The following is a 6000-nucleotide window of genomic DNA, read 5'->3' on the forward strand; positions in this document are numbered from 1 at the left end:
ACTATTTCTGCCCCCTTCTACTGAGACTGCACTGTTATGTCTGGATGAGGCTGACACCGGAGCAGCAGCAGTGCTGTGACAGAGATGGACACCAGTGTTGAGGAGCAACAGGAAACTAAGGAAAAGGGTCAGTGTGAGTACTCTACTGATAACAGTGACGGCTAAGCAAAACTGCAATAAAGGAGCCTTAACAGACGATATCCATTTCACCTAAGTCTTTATCCGTGATCACTGTTACGTTATCCAGCTCCGAAATTTTGCCCATCATCACCACAACCAATTTGCACACATACTGCTGAGCAGCCTTTGAGAAGTGGTGCTGAATCCGCTCTTCTCCCTCTTTGATCTTCGCAGTCTCTCTGATCATTTCATGGTTGTGGTCCAGCGCAGCTACACAAAGCTTAAAGTGAAACTCTAGCCAAAAAGCAACCTAGGCTTTATTTGTCAATGGACATGAGTTAAACCTTCATGTAAATGCACAACTACGACAAAAGAGTCACTTTTATTATTTACTGTTGTTTCAATTCTGGGTAAGCTCATTTTAAATAGAATGTGTGGGGCACTCTTACGCTAGCATCAAAATCGCTTTGCTCATAGTATCACCAGCTCACGTTAGCAGCTGTATCTTAACAGGAAGGCTTAAGGAGCAGTCCACCATTACTTTCCTTCCTGTTAGGTTGCACTCAGGGAACTTTTTTTCAGCTATGACGGCAGCACGCCGAAGATATAGCTGCTAACGTGCACGCCATTGAAAATTAGCTTGCCTGAAAACAAAACTACGGTAAATCTTAGAAGTGCCAATTCCATCGTAATTATGCTTTTACACAAAGGTTTGACTCATGGACATTCACAAATAAAGCCTAGGTTGCTTTTTGGTGAGAGTTTCACTTTAACAGAAGGAAAATGTCCCATTGTCAGAGAAAAGAAAGCTAATTTGTGAAATAGAATATTTAATATCATGTCACCTTAAACAAAGATCTTACCAGTTTCATACTTTGTATTCTGATCTCCAAGATGAGTGGTTCACATTATAAATTTCAATAACAAAATTACATCATTAGCCCTGCTAGATGAAATCTTCTCTGCCCACTATTGTGAACTACCAAACTGGCTGTATTGAGCTTCCTAGCTAGCAGGTGTACTAGCTTTCAAACTGACCAACTGCTTTGACTTGCCACACAGTGACTGTGGATTTTAACATTGACTTTACTGAATGACTAAACTAAAAATATGAATAACTAAAACATAAGACAGTTTTATTCATGCTGATGTTTCTTACAGGAGGTAATCTGTCCTGTCCTATTACCCATGCTAAATAGCTATTGTTAGCTAAGGTTAAAAAAAATCCCTGCTGTTGATGGGCAGCACCAGGGCCTCAGCACCGACTTTGCACCGGGACAGCGCGGACACTTCCAAGCCGTCCCCTGCAGCAGAGCATGTGATTAAGTGTGGGTCAGATTTGCACTGAATATCCTCAAGCAGGTGTTCTATGACAGGACCGCATTTCAGTAATGTCACGCATGCAACAGGTGGTGCTGCCCACTATTTTCCTTACTACCTCGAAATTGTCATTGTTACAGTAACTTTCAGCTTAGTCTTTGGCCATATTGGGCTGAATTCATGTTCAGGGACTGCTGTTTTCCTGGGCTGGCTTTACAACTTACCAACCTCTTGATATAGGCAGTGACGTTGCAACAATAAGGCAATGAGCCAGAGCAAAGCATTGGTTAGCACCAAACATAAATCTATTATAATTTAACATTTAAAGATTCAATATCTGAAATTCAATATAAGGCTGTTCCGTGTCCTTGTTGAACGTCTAAGCAGACTGAATGAGTTGTTGCAGGTTTAGTTAGACAGTCACAAACAATCACAGCTGACTGCTGGATGAAGAGTCATCACTAGCGTAGGAGGCTGCCAGATCTAGTGCCACTATTCTCATACTGACTGTGTCATGCTGCTGTAAGCTGCCAACCTCAAAGGTCTATGTATTGCTTGATCTCAGACCACCTGAGGCTCTGTTTGTAAGCTGCGATGACCTCTGACCTCCCTCATAGCTCTGCAGTACTAATCTGTCCCTACAGGGCTCTACTGAGAAACAAGCAACCAGGATTGGTGCTCGGCTCTGAGTCCAGCCCGACACAGAATGACATTTCAGCTATACAATAGAATGAAACTGATGACGCACACTGAACAGCTGTAATGGGACTAATCTAACGCTGAGGCTCCAGTCAAGCAGTTAGCATGTGGGCTGGTGGGCGGAGAGGCAAGAGTGGACTGACAACTCTAAAAGAACCTGAAAAGATAAAACAGCACAGATCTGGAACAAAGATGCATTTAAATGTGGCTTTTGATTACTTATCCTCGTGCTGCTGGTTTTTTATTACAGAAAAATCTTTGTCTCTCCGACATTGTGGCAGGGGAACTGAACCCCTAAAAGCAGCTCCAGTAACTTAATTTGATAGTTATCAATGACAAACTGCTTCATGAAAAACATCATAAAAATAAAGACATATAAGAGCATAACACAAAACAATAACAAACAAAAAAACACAAAGAATGAATTTAAGATTGGGCAACAACAATAAAACTGACAGGCAGAAATAGTCAAATATCAGGCTAATTACAGATATGTTATGAGACAACAGCAGGAATATACAGAGCATATAGAATACAGAGCATATACAACATAACATGAGAACAGAATCAATAACACAACACAATAAAACACTTTCAATAAATGTATGTTTTCAGAAGCAATTTAATACTTCACTGAGCTGCCAGCTGGCAGGTCTTTATTTGGGGAGACGGACTATGTTATTAAAACTCCATCAAGGGGAGTACTTTAGACTACAGCATGAGATTAGATTAGAGATGTCTTCAAGTTGCATTATGGGAAAGGTTGGATACATATCTTACTAGGGCCTAAAAGTAATTTACCTCAACCAGCTGTTTTGATTCTGACCATTTGATATAACTAGTCTGGATGTAGTTGTTTATATTGAAACCTATAGATTTAACTTGATGTAACTGATCTCAGACATCCTTGTTCTGCCATTTGCTTTATGGTAAGAAACATTATGTCAGTCAATCACACATTTGGCTCAACAGCAAACAGCAAAGTTATTGTAGCAGCTGCTAGCTAGTTTGCCATGAGACAAATATAGCTCTAACTTTTTGTACTTTGTGATAGCATTTAAGCAAGTTACAACATTTATGCCTGTCACTGAGCCTCACAGCTTCGGCCTTTGCTCCCATGATCTGGCAAGCACAGATGCCAACACATGAGTACTCAATGGTCATTAAAACATGATCATGTTTATTCCAGGGACAGAATAATCAGAAGTCAATACATTTGTGTGGAGTGCGGAGCTTCATAACCTACCTCAGGCTTGTCTCTAATTAACTAGCAGAGCTGCACAGCCACCAAGGACAAGAGAGAATGCATGTGAGCTAACCATCTTGTAAGATCTACTGTATTGTCGACTCGCACACTGTACAGCCGCTGTCATTGATAAATTGATGAATGAGTAGTCTTTACGTAATTCATGCGCTCACTACACCGTACGTCTTACTCTAAAGGCAAGCCGGGGTCTTCCTTTGTTCCATTTTCCCTTCTTCTTCTTTAATTGCCCCGCTCCTCCTCTCATGGTAATATGAACATGCAACACAGATCGCCATGCCGAGCAACAGCAGCAGGTATGCGGGATTAGATTATCTCACAATCTGTCATCTTGAAATGGACGACAAGAGAGAGAGAGAGAGAGAGGGAGAGAAAGAGGGGGATGGGGGGAGTGCACACAAGGTTATGAAAGATGGATGGAGCGAGGTAATGTATACGAAGAGAGAGATTGGAATTACTCCGCCGGGGATACATGGAGGCTGGGTTGCATTATGGGGTTTTCCACTTGCAAGTGGAGTAAGAAGTAAACGTGTCACTCGAAATAAAAACTGTGTGTATCAAAGACATTGTTGCTCGAAACTCTAGTTGGTATTCCACGCGAGCTCTGTCCTTACGGTTTCCCCCTCTCCTCCAACATCTATCTTAGCTCCCCTACCCTCCATCTCGCTCTGTCTTCTCCTGCTTTTCTCTCGCTCTCTTTCTCCTCGCCATCCGCATTTGTCCCCTCTTTGTCTTCGCTTGTACCTATTGCTCTTAGGCTGTTTCGCTCCATCACTCCTGTCTCAACCCTCTCATTCTTCTCCCACTCCTCTTTCAGTCGCCCGCCTCCATTCCCTTCCTCCCTCTCTCTCTCTCTCTCTCTTTCTCTCTTTCTCTCGCCCCAGATGAAATATTCATGCCCATCCATACTGGGAGTGTAGCAGCAGCAGCAGCAGCCACAGGAGTCAATGCTTTCAAAGACTTCGGGCCTCTGAGCTTTGCAGAGAGAGAGAAAGAGAGCGGGAGGGAGAGAGAGGTGGTGGTGGGGGAGGAAGAGAGGGAGTAGGCGGAAAACGAGAGGAGAGGTGAAGACAGAAGAGAGCAGGTGAGAGAAAGGAAAAGAGAGATAAGCTGTGACAGAGAAGGGAAGAGAGGGAGTAGGAGGATGAGTGAAAGACCGAGGAGCCCCGCCATCACATCAAACAGCAGGCAACACATGATGAAACGCTTTGCATTTCACACACACACACACACACACACCTGCAAACAGAAAGTGTACGTTAAACACAAAGAGAAAGTAAACCACAGAGAGATCTAGCGCCTCCAGCACTTCAAACATCGGCCGACACATGATTAAACACTCCGCCGCTCTTTGTATTCTGCTTGCGTACACCTAAAAAAAGGAAAAACTCTTGCACCCTTGGGTGCTCATAAGGCCACTCAAGCAGTTTTTACACACACGCATACATGAGGAGACACAATTCATACATGCTTGTAACACTCTCTCTCTAAGCAAACATTAAAAAGCGTGCGTGGCGCACAAAAACAGACACATTAGGGCTCCGCAGCTTTCAGCGGTCGTCCCCCTCCGCATGATCCGACAGGCCCTCTGCCACCAGTCCTCCCTCTAATGCGCCAGATGTGATCTTGGATTCACTTTGTCTTACTATCCTGAGTTTGCACAACAGAGTCGCCATTCGCCCTGCTGTATAAAGCGCACGCACGCTCCAATTAGGTGCCAAATTCTGGGTTGTTTCCAAGCAACCTACATTAAGCTGCCACTGCTGCGAGGGGAAACGGGGCTTCAAAGCTTTGAAGGATGTTTTCGCTGTTTGAATGTGAGTGTTTGAGCGTGTTTTATGTGTGTGTGTGTGTGTGAGTGGGAGAAAGGCAATAAAGACGGGAGAAAGGCTACAAAGAAACTGAAAGCAACACAGATTTAAAATACATAGTCATGTTTGATTCCCAGACATCCTGTACGACACTGATACTCAAGTTACGGTCTGCGGGCCAAACCAGGTAAGAAACCAGGTGGATCCACACTGGAAATTCTTTGTTTATGTCAAGAGATGCCAGTTTCATATGACTGGTTAATGAACCTGTTTGTAACAGGCTGACCTCTGCACGCTGGCCTTTCAAACTGGGCAAAATGCAGTAGGACCAGGCTGTGAAGGTGAAGGCAACAATTAAAGGAGCAAAAGGTTCACGGAAACAAGGATTTGTTTATGGTTTACGTCTATGCAACCAAATCAACCAAGTAAATGCTGGCAATGGGTTGATTAATCAGCCATGGACATGTTGGGACTACACTGACATCTCTTTATGTCAAAGTTTTACATTTCTTAAAGTTTAGTTTTCAGTTTGATGTTGTTCTTGTCTGGTTAGGTTTAGGCAGAAAACACACTTGACTGGGTTTAGGAAAACCTTTTTTTTTTGGCTTAAAAAAAAATGGTTTTGTTGCCACAAACATGACGTGTTCAAAAGGATATTTATCCTGACAAGTGGCATATAGTGACGAGTGGTTTTACAGTAACTTATGTTCAAATGTAGTCCCGAACAGTAGACACTGACTTGTCATTTTGCGAAGCTGTAAGGCCACAGCCATGCACACATCCTCG

Source organism: Acanthopagrus latus, chromosome 23 (assembly GCF_904848185.1).
Source record: "Acanthopagrus latus isolate v.2019 chromosome 23, fAcaLat1.1, whole genome shotgun sequence".
NCBI lineage: Eukaryota > Metazoa > Chordata > Actinopteri > Spariformes > Sparidae > Acanthopagrus > Acanthopagrus latus.